Here is a 19,336-nt window from a genome sequence, read left to right as displayed (position 1 = left end):
CATTAGAGGGGTACATGGGTCATTAGTGGGGTTCATGGGTCATTAGAGGGGTACATGGGCCATTAGAGGGCCACATGGGCCATTAGAGTGGTACACGGGTCATTAGAGGGGTACATGGGTCATTAGAGGGGTACATGGGTCATTAGTGGGGTACATGGGCCATTAGAGGGGTACATGGGTCATTAGAGGGGTACATGGGTCATTAGAGGGGTACATGGGTCTTTAGTGGGGTACATGGGCCATTAGAGGGGTACATGGGCCATTAGAGGGGTACATGGGTCATTAGAGGGGTACATGGGCCATTAGAGGGCCACATGGGCCATTAGAGTGGTACATGGGCCATTAGTGGTGTTCATGGGTCATTAGAGGGGTACATGGGTCATTAGAGGGGTACATGGGTCATTAGTGGGGAACATGGGCCATTAGTGGGGTAGATGGGTCATTAGTGGGGTAGATGGGTCATTAGTGGGGTACATGGGCCATTAGAGGGGTACATGGGTCATTGGTGGGGTAGATGGGTCATTAGTAGGGTAGATGGGGCATTAGTGGGATACATGGGCCATTAGTGGGATACATGGGCCATTAGTGGGGTACATGGGTCATTAGTGGGGTACATGGGCCATTAGTGGGGTACATGGGTCATTAGAGGTGTACATGGGTCATTAGTGGGGTACATGGGCTATTAGTGGGGTACATGGGCCATTAGTGGGGTACATGGGTCATTAGTGGGGTACATGGGCCATTCGAGGGGTACATGGGCCATTAGTGGGGTGGATGGGCCATTACTGGGGTAGATGGGTCATTAGTGGGGTACATGGGTCATTAGTGGGGTACATGGGCCATTAGAGGGGTACATGGGCCATTAGTGGGGTGGATGGGCCATTACTGGGGTAGATGGGTCATTAGTGGGGTACATGGGCCATTAGAGGGGTACATGGGCCATTAGAGTGGTACACGGGTCATTAGAGGGGTACATGGGTCATTAGAGGGGTACATGGGTCATTAGTGGGGTACATGGGCCATTAGAGGGGTACATGGGCCATTAGTGGGGTTCATGGGTCATTAGAGGGGTACATGGGTCATTAGAGGGGTACGTGGGTCATTAGTGGGGTACATGGGCCATTAGAGGGGTACATGGGCCATTAGAGGGGTACATGGCTCATTAGAGGGGTACATTGGCCATTAGAGGGGTACATGGGCCATTAGAGGGGTACATGGGCCATTAGAGGGGCACATGGGTCATTAGTGGGGTACATGGGCCATTAGAGGGGTACATGGGTCATTAGTGGGGTACATGGGCCATTAGTGGGGTACATGGGTCATTAGTGGGGTACATGGGCCATTCGAGGGGTACATGGGCCATTAGTGGGGTGGATGGGCCATTACTGGGGTAGATGGGTCATTAGTGGGGTACATGGGTCATTAGTGGGGTACATGGGCCATTAGAGGGGTACATGGGCCATTAGTGGGGTGGATGGGCCATTACTGGGGTAGATGGGTCATTAGTGGGGTACATGGGCCATTAGAGGGGTACATGGGCCATTAGAGGGATACGTGGGCCATTGGAGGGGTACATGGGTCATTAGAGGGGTACATGGTCCCCATTAGAGGGGTACATGGGCCAATAGAGGGGTACATGGGCCATTAGAGGGGTACATGGGCCATTAGAGGGGTACATGGGTCATTAGTGGGCCACATGCGTCATTAGAGGGGTACATGGGTCATTAGAAGGGTACATGGGTCATTAGTGGGGTACATGGGTCATTAGAGGGGTACATGGGTCATTAGAGGGGTACATGGGTCATTAGAGGGGTACATGGGTCATTAGAGAGGTACATGGGTCATTAGTGGGGTACATGGGCCATTAGAGGGCCACATGGGTCATTAGAGGGGTACATGGGCCATTAGAGGGGTACATGGGCCATTAGAGGGGTACATGGGCCATTAGAGGGGTTCATGGGTCATTAGAGGGGTACATGTGTCATTAGAGGGGTACATGGGTCATTAGTGGGGTACACAGGTCATTAGTGGGGTACATGGGTCATTAGAGAGGTACATGGGTCATTAGTGGGGTTCATGGGTCATTAGAGGGGTACATGGGTCATTAGAGGGCCACATGGGTCATTAGAGGGGTACATGTGTCATTAGTGGGGTACATGGGCCATTAGAGGGCCACATGGGTCATTAGAGGGGTACATGGGTCATTAGAGGGGTACATGGGTCATTAGAGGGGATCATGGGCCATTAGAGGGGTACATGGGTCATTAGTGGGGTTCATGGGTCATTAGAGGGGTACATGGGTCATTAGAGGGCCACATGGGTCATTAGAGGGGTACATGGGTCATTAGAGGGGTACATGGGTCATTAGTGGGGTTCATGGGTCATTAGAGGGGTACTTGGGCCATTAGAGGGCCACATGGGTCATTAGAGGGGTACATGGGTCATTAGAGGGGTACATGGGTCATTAGAGGGGATCATGGGCCATTAGAGGGGTACATGGGTCATTAGTGGGGTTCATGGGTCATTAGAGGGGTACATGGGTCATTAGAGGGCCACATGGGTCATTAGAGGGGTACATGGGTCATTAGAGGGGTACATGGGTCATTAGTGGGGTTCATGGGTCATTAGAGGGGTACTTGGGCCATTAGAGGGCCACATGGGCCATTAGAGTGGTACACGGGTCATTAGAGGGGTACACGGGTCATTAGTGGGGTACATGGGCCATTAGAGGGGTACATGGGTCATTAGTGGGGTTCATGGGTCATTAGAGGGGTACATGGGTCATTAGAGGGGTACATGGTTCTTTAGTGGGGTACATGGGCCATTAGAGGGGTACATGGGCCATTGGAGGGGTACATGGGCCATTGGAGGGGTACATGGGTCATTAGAGGGGTACATGGGTCATTAGTGGGGTTCATGGGTCATTAGAGGGGTACATGGGCCATTAGAGGGCCACATGGGCCATTAGAGTGGTACACGGGTCATTAGAGGGGTACACGGGTCATTAGTGGGGTACATGGGCCATTAGAGGGTTACATGGGTCATTAGTGGCGTTCATGGGTCATTAGAGGGGTACATGGGTCATTAGAGAGGTACATGGGTCATTAGTGGGGTACATGGGTCATTAGTGGGGTACATGGGTCATTAGAGGGGTACATGGGCCATTAGTGGGGTGGATGGGCCATTACTGGGGTAGATGGGTCATTAGTGGGGTACATGGGTCATTAGTGGGGTACATGGGCCATTAGAGGGGTACATGGGCCATTAGTGGGGTGGATGGGCCATTACTGGGGTGGATGGGTCATTAGTGGGGTACATGGGCCATTAGAGGGGTACATGGGCCATTAGAGTGGTACACGGGTCATTAGAGGGGTACATGGGTCATTAGAGGGGTACATGGGTCATTAGTGGGGTACATGGGCCATTAGAGGGGTACATGGGCCATTAGTGGGGTTCATGGGTCATTAGAGGGGTACATGGGTCATTAGAGGGGTACATGGGTCATTAGTGGGGTACATGGGCCATTAGAGGGGTACATGGGCCATTAGAGGGGTACATGGCTCATTAGAGGGGTACATTGGCCATTAGAGGGGTACATGGGCCATTAGAGGGGTACATGGGCCATTAGAGGGGCACATGGGTCATTAGTGGGGTACATGGGCCATTAGAGGGGTACATGGGTCATTAGTGGGGTACATGGGCCATTAGTGGGGTACATGGGTCATTAGTGGGGTACATGGGCCATTCGAGGGGTACATGGGCCATTAGTGGGGTGGATGGGCCATTACTGGGGTAGATGGGTCATTAGTGGGGTACATGGGTCATTAGTGGGGTACATGGGCCATTAGAGGGGTACATGGGCCATTAGTGGGGTGGATGGGCCATTACTGGGGTAGATGGGTCATTAGTGGGGTACATGGGCCATTAGAGGGGTACATGGGTCATTAGAGGGATACGTGGGCCATTGGAGGGGTACATGGGTCATTAGAGGGGTACATGGTCCCCATTAGAGGGGTACATGGGCCAATAGAGGGGTACATGGGCCATTAGAGGGGTACATGGGCCATTAGAGGGGTACATGGGTCATTAGTGGGCCACATGGGTCATTAGAGGGGTACATGGGTCATTAGAGGGGTACATGGGTCATTAGAGGGGATCATGGGCCATTAGAGGGGTACATGGGTCATTAGTGGGGTTCATGGGTCATTAGAGGGGTACATGGGTCATTAGAGGGCCACATGGGTCATTAGAGGGGTACATGGGTCATTAGAGGGGTACATGGGTCATTAGTGGGGTTCATGGGTCATTAGAGGGGTACTTGGGCCATTAGAGGGCCACATGGGCCATTAGAGTGGTACACGGGTCATTAGAGGGGTACACGGGTCATTAGTGGGGTACATGGGCCATTAGAGGGGTACATGGGTCATTAGTGGGGTTCATGGGTCATTAGAGGGGTACATGGGTCATTAGAGGGGTACATGGTTCTTTAGTGGGGTACATGGGCCATTAGAGGGGTACATGGGCCATTGGAGGGGTACATGGGCCATTGGAGGGGTACATGGGTCATTAGAGGGGTACATGGGTCATTAGTGGGGTTCATGGGTCATTAGAGGGGTACATGGGCCATTAGAGGGCCACATGGGCCATTAGAGTGGTACACGGGTCATTAGAGGGGTACACGGGTCATTAGTGGGGTGCATGGGCCATTAGAGGGTTACATGGGTCATTAGTGGCGTTCATGGGTCATTAGAGGGGTACATGGGTCATTAGAGAGGTACATGGGTCATTAGTGGGGTACATGGGTCATTAGTGGGGTACATGGGTCATTAGAGGGGTACATGGGTCATTAGTTGGGTACATGGGCCATTAGAGGGGTACATGGGTCATTAGTGGGGTACATGGGTCATTAGAGGGGTACATGGGTCATTAGAGGGGTACATGGGTCTTTAGTGGGGTACATGGGCCATTAGAGGGGTACATGGGCCATTAGAGGGGTACATGGGCCATTAGAGGGGTACACGGGTCATTAGAGGGGTACATGGTTCATTAGAGGGGTACATGGGTCATTAGTGGGGTACATAGGCCATTAGAGTGGTACATGGGCCATTAGTGGTGTTCATGGGTCATTAGAGGGGTACATGGGTCATTAGAGGGGTACATGGGTCATTAGTGGGGAACATGGGCCATTAGTGGGGTAGATGGGTCATTAGTGGGGTAGATGGGTCATTAGTGGGGTACATGGGCCATTAGAGGGGTACATGGGTCATTGGTGGGGTAGATGGGTCATTAGTAGGGTAGATGGGCCATTAGTGGGATACATGGGCCATTAGTGGGGTACATGGGTCATTAGTGGGGTACATGGGCCATTAGTGGGGTACATGGGCCATTAGTGGGGTACATGGGTCATTAGAGGTGTACATGGGTCATTAGTGGGGTACATGGGCTATTAGTGGGGTACATGGGCCATTAGTGGGGTACATGGGTCATTAGTGGGGTACATGGGCCATTCGAGGGGTACATGGGCCATTAGTGGGGTGGATGGGCCATTACTGGGGTAGATGGGTCATTAGTGGGGTACATGGGTCATTAGTGGGGTACATGGGCCATTAGAGGGGTACATGGGCCATTAGTGGGGTGGATGGGCCATTACTGGGGTAGATGGGTCATTAGTGGGGTACATGGGCCATTAGAGGGGTACATGGGCCATTAGATTGGTACACGGGTCATTAGAGGGGTACATGGGTCATTAGAGGGGTACATGGGTCATTAGTGGGGTACATGGGCCATTAGAGGGGTACATGGGCCATTAGTGGGGTTCATGGGTCATTAGAGGGGTACATGGGTCATTAGAGGGGTACATGGGTCATTAGTGGGGTACATGGGCCATTAGAGGGGTACATGGGCCATTAGAGGGGTACATGGCTCATTAGAGGGGTACATTGGCCATTAGAGGGGTACATGGGCCATTAGAGGGGTACATGGGCCATTAGAGGGGCACATGGGTCATTAGTGGGGTACATGGGCCATTAGAGGGGTACATGGGTCATTAGTGGGGTACATGGGCCATTAGTGGGGTACATGGGTCATTAGTGGGGTACATGGGCCATTCGAGGGGTACATAGGCCATTAGTGGGGTGGATGGGCCATTACTGGGGAAGATGGGTCATTAGTGGGGTACATGGGTCATTAGTGTGGTACATGGGCCATTAGAGGGGTACATGGGCCATTAGTGGGGTGGATGGGCCATTACTGGGGTAGATGGGTCATTAGTGGGGTACATGGGCCATTAGAGGGGTACATGGGCCATTAGAGGGATACGTGGGCCATTGGAGGGGTACATGGGTCATTAGAGGGGTACATGGTCCCCATTAGAGGGGTACATGGGCCAATAGAGGGGTACATGGGCCATTAGAGGGGTACATGGGCCATTAGAGGGGTACATGGGTCATTAGTGGGCCACATGGGTCATTAGAGGGATACATGGGTCATTAGAAGGGTACATGGGTCATTAGTGGGGTACATGGGTCATTAGAGGGGTACATGGGTCATTAGAGGTGTACATGGGTCATTAGAGGGGTACATGGGTCATTAGAGAGGTACATGGGTCATTAGTGGGGTACATGGGCCATTAGAGGGCCACATGGGTCATTAGAGGGGTACATGGGCCATTAGAGGGGTACATGGGCCATTAGAGGGATACATGGGTCATTAGAGGGGTACATGGGTCATTAGAGGGGTACATGTGTCATTAGAGGGGTACATGGGTCATTAGTGGGGTACACGGGTCATTAGTGGGGTACATGGGTCATTAGAGAGGTACATGGGCCATTAGAGGGGTACATGGGCCATTAGAGGGGTACATGGGCCATTAGAGGGATACATGGGTCATTAGAGGGGTACATGGGTCATTAGAGGGGTACATGTGTCATTAGAGGGGTACATGGGTCATTAGTGGGGTACACGGGTCATTAGTGGGGTACATGGGTCATTAGTGGGGTACATGGGCCATTAGAGGGGTACATGGGTCATTAGAGGGGTACATGGGTCATTAGAGGGGATCATGGGCCATTAGAGGGGTACATGGGTCATTAGTGGGGTTCATGGGTCATTAGAGGGGTACATGGGTCATTAGAGGGCCACATGGGTCATTAGAGGGGTACATGGGTCATTAGAGGGGTACATGGGTCATTAGTGGGGTTCATGGGTCATTAGAGGGGTACTTGGGCCATTAGAGGGCCACATGGGCCATTAGAGTGGTACACGGGTCATTAGAGGGGTACACGGGTCATTAGTGGGGTACACGGGCCATTAGTGGGGTACATGGATCATTAGTGGCGTTCATGGGACATTAGAGGGGTACATGGGTCATTAGAGAGGTACATGGGTCATTAGTGGGGTACATGGGTCATTAGTGGGGTACATAGGTCATTAGAGGGGTACATGGGTCATTAGTGGGGTACATGGGCCATTAGAGGGGTACATGGGTCTTTAGTGGGGTACATGGGCCATTAGAGGGGTACATGGGCCATTAGAGGCGTACATGGGCCATTAGAGGGTACATGGGTCATTAGAGGGGTACATGGGTCATTAGTGGGATACATGGGTCATTAGAAGGGTACATGGGTCATTAGTGGGGTACATGGGTCATTAGAGGGGTACATGGGTCATTAGAGAGGTACATGGGTCATTAGTGGGGTACATGGGCCATTAGAGGGCCACATGGGTCATTAGAGGGGTACATGGGCCATTAGAGGGGTACATGGGCCATTAGAGGGATACATGGGTCATTAGAGGGGTACATGGGTCATTAGAGGGGTACATGTGTCATTAGAGGGGTACATGGGTCATTAGTGGGGTACACGGGTCATTAGTGGGGTACATGGGTCATTAGAGAGGTACATGGGTCATTAGTGGGGTTCATGGGTCATTAGAGGGGTACATGGGTCATTAGAGGGCCACATGGGTCATTAGAGGGGTACATGGGTCATTAGTGGGGTACATGGGCCATTAGAGGGGTACATGGGTCATTAGAGGGGTACATGGGTCATTAGAGGGGATCATGGGCCATTAGAGGGGTACATGGGTCATTAGTGGGGTTCATGGGTCATTAGAGGGGTACATGGGTCATTAGAGGGCCACATGGGTCATTAGAGGGGTACATGGGTCATTAGAGGGGTACATGGGTCATTAGTGGGGTTCATGGGTCATTAGAGGGGTACTTGGGCCATTAGAGGGCCACATGGGCCATTAGAGTGGTACACGGGTCATTAGAGGGGTACACGGGTCATTAGTGGGGTACACGGGCCATTAGTGGGGTACATGGGTCATTAGTGGCGTTCATGGGTCATTAGAGGGGTACATGGGTCATTAGAGAGGTACATGGGTCATTAGTGGGGTACATGGGTCATTAGTGGGGTACATAGGTCATTAGAGGGGTACATGGGTCATTAGTGGGGTACATGGGCCATTAGAGGGGTACATGGGTCTTTAGTGGGGTACATGGGCCATTAGAGGGGTACATGGGCCATTAGAGGCGTACATGGGCCATTAGAGGGTACATGGGTCATTAGAGGGGTACATGGGTCATTAGTGGGGTTCATGGGTCATTAGTGGGGTACATGGGCCATTAGAGGGCCACATGGGCCATTAGAGTGGTACACGGGTCATTAGAGGGGTACATGGGTCATTAGAGGGGTACATGGGTCATTAGAGGGGTACATGGGTCATTAGTGGGGTACATGGGCCATTAGAGGGGTACATGGGTCATTATTGGGGTTCATGGGTCATTAGAGGGGTACATGGGTCATTAGAGGGGTACATGGGTCTTTAGTGGGGTACATGGGCCATTAGAGGGGTACATGGGCCATTGGAGGGGTACATGGGTCATTAGAGGGGTACATGGGTCATTAGTGGGGTTCATGGGTCATTAGAGGGGTACATGGGCCATTAGAGGGCCACATTGGCCATTAGAGTGGTACACGGGTCATTAGAGGGGTACATGGGTCATTAGAGGGGTACATGGGTCATTAGTGGGGTACATGGGCCATTAGAGGGGTACATGGGCCATTAGTGGGGTTCATGGGTCATTAGAGGGGTACATGGGTCATTAGAGGGGTACATGGGTCATTAGTGGGGTACATGGGTCATTAGTGGGGAACATGGGCCATTAGTGGGGTAGATGGGTCATTAGTGGGGTAGATGGGTCATTAGTGGGGTACGTGGGCCATTAGAGGGGTACATGGGTCATTGGTGGGGCACATGGGTCATTAGTGGGGTACATGGGCCATTAGAGGGGTACATGGGTCATTAGTGGGGTACATGGGTCATTAGAGAGGTACATGGGCCATTAGTGGGGTACATGGGCCATTAGAGGGGTACATGGGCCATTAGAGGGGTACATGGGCCATTAGAGGGGTACATGGGCCATTAGAGGGGTACATGGCTCATCAGAGGGGTACAAGGGTCATTAGAGGGGTATATGTGTCATCGGAGAGGTACATGGGCCATTAGAGGGGTGCATGGGTCATTAGTGGGGTACATGGGTCATTAGAGGGGTACATGGGTCATTAGAGGGGTACATGGGCCATTAGAGAGGTACATGGGTCATTAGAGGGGTACATGGGTCTTTAGTGGGGTACATGTGCCATTAGAGGGGTACATGGGCCATTAGAGGGGTACATGGGTCATTAGAGGGGTACATGGGTCATTAGTTGGGTTCATGGGTCATTAGAGGGGTACATGGGCCATTAGAGGGCCACATGGGCCATTAGAGTGGTACACGGGTCATTAGAGGGGTACATGGGTCATTAGAGGGGTACATGGGTCATTAGTGGGGTACATGGGCCATTAGAGGGGTACATGGGCCATTAGTGGGGTTCATGGGTCATTAGAGGGGTACATGGGTCATTAGAGGGGTACATGGGTCATTAATGGGGTACATGGGCCGTTAGAGGGGTACATGGGCCATTAGAGGGGTACATGGGCCATTAGAGGGGCACATGGGTCATTAGTGGGGTACATGGGCCATTAGAGGGGTACATGGGTCATTAGAGGGGTACATGGCTCATCAGAGGGGTACATGGGTCATTAGAGGGGTATATGGGTCATTAGAGGGGTATATGGGTCATTGGAGAGGTACATGGGCCATTAGATGGGTACATGGGTCATTAGAGAGGTACATGGGTCATTAGTAGGTTACATGGGCCATTAGAGGGGTACATGGGCCATTAGAGGGGTACATGGGTCATTAGTGGGGTGTGAATTTACAAATCTCTATTCCCAGGGCGATTTTAGTCCGGATTCCTTTGTTGTGGGTGTCTGATGAATAAATTTTAAAGGTTCAGCTGGAGGATTTAATCCGACTCTAAAGTAATTGCAGTTTGAAAGTGAAATATGCTTTGATTTTTAATTCAGCTTTATTCCTGCTCTGGTCAGTTTTTTTTTTATTCGTTCATGGGATGTGGGCGTCGCTGGCGAGGCCGGCATTTATTGCCCATCCCTAATTGCCCCATGAGAAGGTGGTGGTGAGCCGCCTTCTTGAACCGCTGCAGTCCGTGTGGTGAAGGTTCTCCCACAGTGCTGTTAGGAAGGGAGTTCCAGGATTTTGACCCAGCGACGATGAAGGAACGGCGATTTATTTCCAAGTCGGGATGGTGTGTGACTTGGAGGGTAACGTGCAGGTGGTGTTGTTCCCATGTGCCTGCTGCCCTTGTCCTTCTAGGTGGTAGAGGTCATGGGTTTGGGAGGTGCTGTCGAAGAAGCCTTGGCGAGTTGCTGCAGTGCATCCTGTGGATGGTACACACTGCAGCCACAGTGCGCCGGTGGTGAAGGGAGTGAATGTTTAGGGTGGTGGATGGGGTGCCGATGGAGCGGGCTGCTTTGTCCTGGATGGTGTCGAGCTTCTTGAGTGTTGTTGGAGCTGCACTCATCCAGGCAAGTGGAGAGTATTCCATCACACTTTTGTGTTTGTGTCTAATTGCCGGCGGGGGGAATAAACACAAGAGTTCTAATAAATAGGCAAAAGTTCAGTGACCGGGTACAGTTTTTAGTACAACATAAAATTAAAACGAACCAAACATTAAAAATGTGGGGTAATGGCGGAGGGGGGGGTAGTGGAGAGAGGGCAGATTGTGTGAATTCTTACAAAGTGCCCAATCAGCAGAGGGGGGGGGAAGGTGTTCGGGGAGAGATTGATTGACGTGTGCCCAGACAACAGAGCCGATTGAAACACAAAGGGGTTCGCCCACAAAGGGGAGCAAATCGTATTTATTTTTTTTGTTCTACATTACAGTGAGTTTGCTGCTCATTCCTTCGATTTTTACAACCAGAGAGGAGGAATAAAAATAGCTGAGACTGTAGAAAAATCAACATTTTAAAATGTGTGATCGGGGAGAGAAACAGCTTGTGGGGACAGATTGTGTTAACATCCCAAAGGAGCAACTTGCATTTATATAGCACCTTTCACCACCTCAGGATGTCCCAAAGAGCTTTACAGCCAATGAAGTACTTTTCTTTTTGAAGTGTAGTCACTGTTGTGATGTAGGAAACGCAGCAGCCGATTTGCGCACAGCAAGATCCCACAAACAGCAATGTGATGATAACCAGATCGTCCGGTTTTTTTTTTAGTGATGTTGGTTGAGGGATAAATATTGGGCTCCAGGACGCCGGGGAGAACTCCCCCCTGCTCTTCTTCCAATAGCGGCAGGCGGTCCTTTTACGTCCACCCGAGGGGCCTCACCCGAAAGACGGCACCTCCGACAGCGCGGCACTCCCTCAGCACCGGCACTGGGGAGTGTCGGCCTGGATTACGGGGCTCGAGTCTCTGGAGTGGGGGCTCGAACCCACGACCTTCCGACTCAGAGGCGAGAGAGAGAGAGAGGGAGAGAGAGACCCACTGAGCCACGGGGAGCAGCAGCAGGTCCTCCTCCGCGTGCAGTTCCTCCTCCCGTGCGCCAGGGGGCGCAATGGGCAGCCTCTCGGGCGGCCTGCGGCAGGTGGTGGAGGTTGCTCAGGCCTTTTCGTTGCCCCCCAAAGACCCCCTTAACTCTCCTAATCTTCATTTAAACGCTTGCTTATAACTCCCCGGCTTCTGATCCTCCTGCGGAGCCTGAACTCGCCGGCTCAGGCTGTGAGTATCCGTGCCTGTTTGCAGCATGGCACTGCCAACCTCTCTGCCCATCGACGTCAAGATGGAGCCTGGTTTAGGGAGAGAGGGGGGGAAATCAGCCAGGGTTCCTGCTCCCGATCGCTGCCCACTGACCCCCTGGGTTAGGGAGAGAGGGGGGAAATCAGCCAGGGTTCCTGCTCCCGATCGCTGCCCACTGACCCCCTGGGTTAGGGAGAGAGGGGGGGAAATCAGCCAGGGTTCCTGCTCCCGATCACTGCCCACTGACCCCCTGGGTTAGAGAGAGGGGGGAATCAGCCAGGGTTCCTGCTCCCGATCGCTGCCCACTGACCCCCTGGGTTAGGGAGAGAGGGGGGGAAATCAGCCAGGGTTCCTGCTCCCGATCGCTGCCCACTGACCCCCTGGGTTAGGGAGAGAGGGGGGGAAATCAGCCAGGGTTCCTGCTCCTGATCACTGTCCACTGACCCCCTGGGTTAGGGAGAGAGGGGGGGAAATCAGCCAGGGTTCCTGCTCCCGATCGCTGCCCACTGACCCCCTGGGTTAGGGAGAGAGGGGGGGAAATCAGCCAGGGTTCCTGCTCCCGATCGCTGCCCACTGACCCCCTGGGTTAGGGAGAGAGGGGGGGAAATCAGCCAGGGTTCCTGCTCCCGATCGCTGCCCACTGACCCCCTGGGTTAGGGAGAGAGGGGGGGAAATCAGCCAGGGTTCCTGCTCCCGATCACTGCCCACTGACCCCCTGGGTTAGGGAGAGAGGGGGGGAAATCAGCCAGGGTTCCTGCTCCCGATCACTGCCCACTGACCCCCTGGGTTAGGGAGAGAGGGGGAAATCAGCCAGGGTTCCTGCTCCCGATCACTGTCCACTGACCCCTGGGTTAGGGAGAGGGGGGGAAATCAGCCAGGGTTCCTGCTCCCGATCACTGCCCACTGACCCCTGGGTTAGGGAGAGAGGGGGGAAATCAGCCAGGGTTCCTGCTCCCGATCACTGTCCACTGATCCCTGGGTTAGGGAGAGACGGGGGAAATCAGCCAGGGTTCCTGCTCCCGATCGCTGCCCACTGACCCCTGGGTTAGGGAGAGAGGGGGGAATCAGCCAGGGTTCCTGCTCCCGATCACTGCCCACTGACCCCCTGGGTTAGGGAGAGAGGGGGGAATCAGCCAGGGTTCCTGCTCCCGATCACTGCCCACTGACCCCCTGGGTTAGGGAGAGAAGGGGGGAAATCAGCCAGGGTTCCTGCTCCCGATCACTGCCCACTGACCCCTGGGTTAGGGAGAAAGGGGGGAATCAGCCAGGGTTCCTGCTCCCGATCACTGCCCACTGACCCCCTGGGTTAGGGAGAGAAGGGGGGAAATCAGCCAGGGTTCCTGCTCCCGATCACTGCCCACTGACCCCTGGGTTAGGGAGAGAGGGGAATCAGCCAGGGTTCCTGCTCCCGATCACTGTCCACTGACCCCCTGGGTTAGGGAGAGAGGGGAATCAGCCAGGGTTCCTGCTCCTGATCACTGTCCACTGACCCCCTGGGTTAGGGAGAGAGGGGAATCAGCCAGGGTTCCTGCTCCCGATCACTGCCCACTGACCCCCTGGGTTAGGGAGAGAGGGGAATCAGCCAGGGTTCCTGCTCCCGATCACTGCCCACTGACCCCCTGGGTTAGGGAGAGAGGGGGAATCAGCCAGGGTTCCTGCTTCCGATCACTGCCCACTGACCCCCTGGGTTAGGGAGAGAGGGGGGAATCAGCCAGGGTTCCTTCTCCCGATCACTGCCCACTGACCCCTGGGTTAGGGAGAGAGGGGGGGAAATCAGCCAGGGTTCCTGCTCCCGATCACTGCCCACTGACCCCTGGGTTAGGGAGAGGAATCAGCCAGGGTTCCTGCTCCTGATCACTGTTCAGTGCCCTCCTAATGTAAAGTTTGTGCATGTGTGTGAATGTCAGTTCCTGTGTGGCTAGGATTGGGCGTGGCTGTGATGCCCCCATAGTCGAATATCATGCCAATGCTTAGAGTCCAGAATAAGCGACTCGGGTGGGGTTCTGGACCAGCACCGTAAGGGGAGGGAGGGGGACAAGGGAGGAGAGGGGGAGGGAGGAGATGGGTGAGAGGGGAGTGGGAGAAGGGGGACGAAGGGGAGAAGTGAGGGAGGGGAGAAAGGGAGGAGAGAGGGGGAGAGGGAGGAGAGATGGGAGAGGGGAGGGGGAAGAGGGAGGGGAGAGGGGAGGGAGGGTGAAGAGGAAGGGGAGAAGGGAGGGAGGGGAGAAGGGAAGGGGGAGAAGGGAAGGGGAGAGGAGAAGGGGAGAGGAAGGGGGAGAAGGGAGGAGAGAGGGGGAGAGGGAGGGGGAGAATGGAGGAGCGAGGAGGAGAGAGGGAGAAGGAGGAGAGAGGGAGAGAAGGGAGGAGAGGGAGGAGAAGGGAGCGGGAGAGGGAAGAGAAGGGAGGGAGGGAGGGAGGGGGGAAAGGGAGGAGGAGAGGGAGGGAGTGGGAAAGGGGAGGAGGGGGGAGAAGGGGGACGGAGGGGGGAGAAGGGAGGGAGGGGAGAGAGGGAGGAAGGTAGGGGGAAAGGGGAAGAGGGAGGGGGAGTGGGAGAAGGAAGGGAGGGGGAGAGAGGGAGGGAGAAGGGGGGAGAGATGGGGAGGGGGAGAAGGGAGGGAGGGGAGAGAGGAGGAGAAGGGAGGAAGGTAGGGGGAAAGGGGTGGAGGGAGGGAGGGGAGTGGGAGAAGGAAGGGAGGGGGAGAGAGGGAGGAGAAGGGAGAGATGGGAAAAGGGAAGCAGAGAGGGAGGAGAAGGGAGGGGAGAGGGAAGAGAAGGGAGAGATGGAAAAGGAGAGAGAGAGGGGAGAAGGGATGGAGGGGGAGAGAGGGAAGGGGAGGAGGGAAGGGGAGGAGGGAGGGGGAGAAGGGAGGGTGGGAGGGCAGAGAGGGAGAGAAGGGAGGGGAGAGGGAGCGGGGAGGAGGGAGGGAGGGGGATGGGAGGAAGGGAGGGAGGAGGAGAAGGGAGGGAGGGAGGGAGGAGGAGAAGGGAGGGAGGAGGGGGAGAAGGGAGGGAGGAAGGGGGAGAAGGGAGGAGGAAGGGGAGAAGGGAGGGAGAGAGGGGGGGGAGGGAGAGAGGGGAGAAGGGAGGGAGGGGGAGAAGGGAGGGAGGAGGGGCAGGGAGGGAGGAGAGAGGGGGAGAGGGAGGGGGAGGGGAGAGGGAGGGAGGGAGGGGGAGGGGAGAGGGAGGGAGGGAGGGGGAGGGGAGAGGGAGGAGGGAGGGGGAGGGGAGAGGGAGGGAGGGGGAGGGGAGAGGGAGGGAGGGGAGAGGGAGGGAGGGAGGAGAGAGGGAGGGGGGAGAAGGGAGGAGAGAGGGAGGGGGAGAAGGGAGGGGGGAGAAGGGAGGAGAGAGGGAGAAGGGAAGAGAAGGGAGGAGAGAGGAAGGAGGAGAGCGGGAGGGAGGAGAGCGGGAGGGGGAGAAGGGAGGAGAGAGGGTGGGGGAGAAGGGAGGAGAGAGGGAGAAGGGAGGAGAGAGGGAGAAGGGAGGAGAGAGGAAGGGAGGAGAGAGGGAGGGGGGAGAAGGGAGGAGAGAGGGAGGGGGGAGAAGGGAGGAGAGAGGGAGGGGGAGAAGGGAGGAGAGAGGGAGGGGGAGAAGGGAGGAGAGAGGGAGGGGGAGAAGGGAGGAGAGGGAGGAGGGGGAGGGGAGGAGAAGGAGGAGAGAGGAGGGAGGAGAGAGGAGGGGGAGAAGGGAGGAGAGAGGAGGGGGGAGAAGGGAGGAGAGAGGGAGGGGGAGAAGGGAGGAGAGAGGGAGGGGGGAGAAGGGAGGAGAGAGGGAGGGGGGAGAAGGGAGGAGAGAGGGAGGGGGAGAAGGGAGGAGAGAGGGAGGGGGGAGAAGGGAGGAGAGAGGGAGGGGGGAGAAGGAGGAGAGAGGAAGGGAGGAGAGAGGGAGGGAGGAGAGAGGGAGGGGAGAAGGGAGGAGAGAGGGAGAAGGGAGGAGAGAGGGAGGGGGGAGAAGGGAGGAGAGAGGGAGGGGGAGAAGGGAGGAGAGAGGGAGGGGGGAGAGAGGGAGGGAGGAGAGAAGGGAGGGGAGAAGGGAGGAGAGAGGAGAAGGGAGGAGAGAGAGAAGGAGGAGAGAGGGAGGGGGAGAAGGGAGGAGGGAGGGAGGGGGGAGAAGGGAGGAGAGAGGGAGGGGGGAGAAGGAGGGGGAGAAGGGAGGAGAGAGGGAGGGGGAGAAGGGAGGAGAGAGGGAGGGGGGAGAAGGGAGGAGGGGGGAGAAGGGAGGAGAGAGGGAGGGGGGAGAAGGGAGGAGAGAGGGAGGGGGGAGAAGGGAGGAGAGAGGGAGGGGGGAGAAGGGAGGAGAGAGGGAGGGGGGAGAAGGGAGGAGAGAGGAAGGGAGGAGAAGGGAGGAGAGAGGAAGGGAGGAGAGAGGGAGGGAGGAGAGAGGGAGGGAGGGGAGAAGGGAGGAGAGAGAGAAGGGAGGAGAGAGGGAGGGGGAGAAGGGAGGAGAGAGGAGGGGGGAGAAGGGAGGAGAGAGGGAGGGGGGAGAAGGGAGGAGTCGAGGGTGGGGGAGAAGGGAGGAGAGAGGGAGATGGGAGAAGGAGGAGAGAGAAGGGAGGAGAGAGGGTAGGGGGGAGAAGGGAGGAGAGAGGGAGGGGGAGAAGGAGGACGAGAGGAGGGGGGGAGAAGGAGGAGAGAGGGAGGGGGAGAGGGAGGAGAGGGGGAGGGGGAGAAGGAGGAGAGGAAGGGAGGAGAGAGGGAGGGGGAGAAGGAGGAGAGAGGGAGGGGGGAGAAGGGAGGAGAGAGGGAGGGGGGAGAAGGGAGGAGAGAGGGAGGGGGGAGAAGGGAGGAGAGAGGGAGGGGGGAGAAGGGAGGAGAGAGGGAGGGGGGAGAAGGGAGGAGAGAGGGAGGGGGGAGAAGGGAGGAGAGAGGAAGGGAGGAGAGAGGGAGGGAGGAGAGAGGGAGGGGAGAAGGGAGGAGAGAGGGAGAAGGGAGGAGAGAGGGAGGGGGGAGAAGGGAGGAGAGAGGGAGGGGGAGAAGGGAGGAGAGGGAGGGGGGAGAGAGGGAGGGAGGAGAGAGGGAGGGGAGAAGGGAGGAGAGAGGGAGAAGGGAGGAGAGAGAGAAGGGAGGAGAGAGGGAGGGGGAGAAGGGAGGAGAGAGGGAGGGGGGAGAAGGGAGGAGAGAGGGAGGGGGGAGAAGGGAGGGGGAGAAGGGAGGAGAGAGGGAGGGGGGAGAAGGGAGGGGGAGAAGGGAGAAGGGAGGAGGGGGGAGAAGGGAGGAGAGAGGGAGGGGGGAGAAGGGAGGAGAGAGGGAGGGGAGAAGAGAAGGTAAGGGAGGAGAGAGGGAGGGGGGAGAAGGGAGGAGAGAGGGAGGGGGGAGAAGGGAGGAGAGAGGAAGGGAGGAGAGAGGGAGGGAGGAGAGAGGGAGGGAGGGGAGAAGGGAGAGGAGGGGAGGGGGAGAAGGGGGAGAAGAGGGAGGGAGGAGAGAGGGAGGGGGGAGGGGGAGCGGGTAGAGGGAGGGGGAGAGTGGAGGGATTGAGGGGAGGGAGTGGAATTCTAACTCCGTTCCCCTCTAAAGCTGTTTTCTTTCTGTCCCCAGGGGCTGACGCTATGAACCTGACGCAGAAGAAGTGCCTCCTTTGGGCGACCTGCACTCTCCTGCCAACCTGCTGATCTACTGGGCCCTGCGGATGGGGAGGAGAGCGGGACGATGCTGGCGGTCCCGGGGAGCTTCTGGAGGCCGGGCTGCCCCCTCCAGTCACTCTGGAACCTGGAGCAGCAGCGGCTGGAGCAGCAGGCGGCCGAGCTGCCCGACCCGCCCCCCTCGGACCCGGGCTCCTGCCGGCCTGACACGGAGGTGGCCGGCCGCTTTGTGACTTCGGCCTGCTGCCCCAGCAGATGAAGGACTTCCTGGTTTACCGGGGCTGCCGGGCCTACCCGTTGCTGCTCGACGCCGGGGGCCTGTGCCGGGAGGAGGGGGGGCCGGCCAGTCCTGCTGCTGCTGGCCGTCAAGAGCGAGGCCTTCAGCTTCGCCCGGAGGCAGGCCATCCGGCAGTCGTGGGGGGGCGTGGGCCGCGGCAAGCGCCGGGGCCCCTGGGGGTCAGGCTGGTCTTCCTGTTGGGGCAGCAGGAGGCGGCGGACTACCAGGCCGACCTGAGCCAGCTGCTGCAGTTTGAGAGCCAGCACTTTGGCGACCTCCTCCAGTGGGCCTTCCGCGACACTTTCTTCAACCTGACCCTGAAGGAGGTCCTCTTCTGCCCTGGCTGGCCAGGCGTTGCCCGGGCGTGCGCTACGTCTTCAAGGGCGACGACGACGTCTTCGTCAACACCGAGCGGCTGCTCGACTACGTGGCGGCGCTGGACCCCGGCCGCAGCCGCGACCTCTTCCTGGGCGACGCCATCTGGAGGCCGCGCCCTCCCGCGACCCCGGCCTCAAGTACTACGTGCCCGGCGCCTTCTACAGCGGCCTGTACCCGCCCTACGCTGGGGGGGCAGGAGTCCTCTACTCGGGGAAACCTGGCCCGCCGCCTGGCCCTGGTCTCCCAGGCCGTGCCCCTCTTCCCCATCGACGACGTCTACACCGGCATGTGCCTGCGGAGGCTGGGCGTGGCGCCGCTGGGACACTGGGGCTTCCGCAGCTTCGGCATCAACGAGACCGACCGCTGGGACGTGTGCGCCTACCGACGGCTATTTGTGGTACACAGGAGGAGCCCGCAGGAGATCATCCGAATCTGCAGATCCTGCACCAGCCCAACATCACCTGCGAGTGAGGGGCTTGGGGCCGGGGGCACAGGGCCTGGTACACGGGGCAGAGTGCACACGACGTGGTACACAGGCATGGTACACAGGAAGAGTATACGTGATGTGGTACACAGGGCGTAGTACACACGGTATGGTACATAGGGCAGAGTATACATGACGTGGTACACAGGGCGTAGTACACATGGTATGGTACACAGGGCAGAGTGTACACGACGTGGTACACAGGGTGTAGTACACATGGTATGGTACACAGGGCAGAGTATACACGACTTGGTACACAGGGCGTAGTACACAGGGCATGGTACACAGGGTAGAGTATACACGATATGGTACACAGTGCACAGGATGTGGTACACAGGGCAGAGTGCACAGGACATGGTACACAGGGCAGAGTGCACAGGACGTGGTACACAGGGCTTGGTACACATGGCACAATACCAGGGTGCAATACACAAGCCACAATACACAGGGCACGATACACAGGGCACGATACACAGG

General features: G+C 56.7%; 1 pseudogene; it reads left to right on the top strand.

Moving 5' to 3' along the window:
* The first annotated feature begins 17,787 nt into the window (after positions 1-17,787).
* Positions 17,788-18,958, top strand: LOC137319902 (N-acetyllactosaminide beta-1,3-N-acetylglucosaminyltransferase 2-like; annotated as a pseudogene).
* Positions 18,959-19,336: the final 378 nt, after the last annotated feature.

The sequence above is a fragment of the Heptranchias perlo genome, unplaced genomic scaffold, assembly GCF_035084215.1.
Source record: "Heptranchias perlo isolate sHepPer1 unplaced genomic scaffold, sHepPer1.hap1 HAP1_SCAFFOLD_928, whole genome shotgun sequence".
Lineage (NCBI taxonomy): Eukaryota > Metazoa > Chordata > Chondrichthyes > Hexanchiformes > Hexanchidae > Heptranchias > Heptranchias perlo.
Note: the sequence above shows the minus strand (reverse complement) of the source record. Positions and strands in the feature narration are given on the sequence as shown.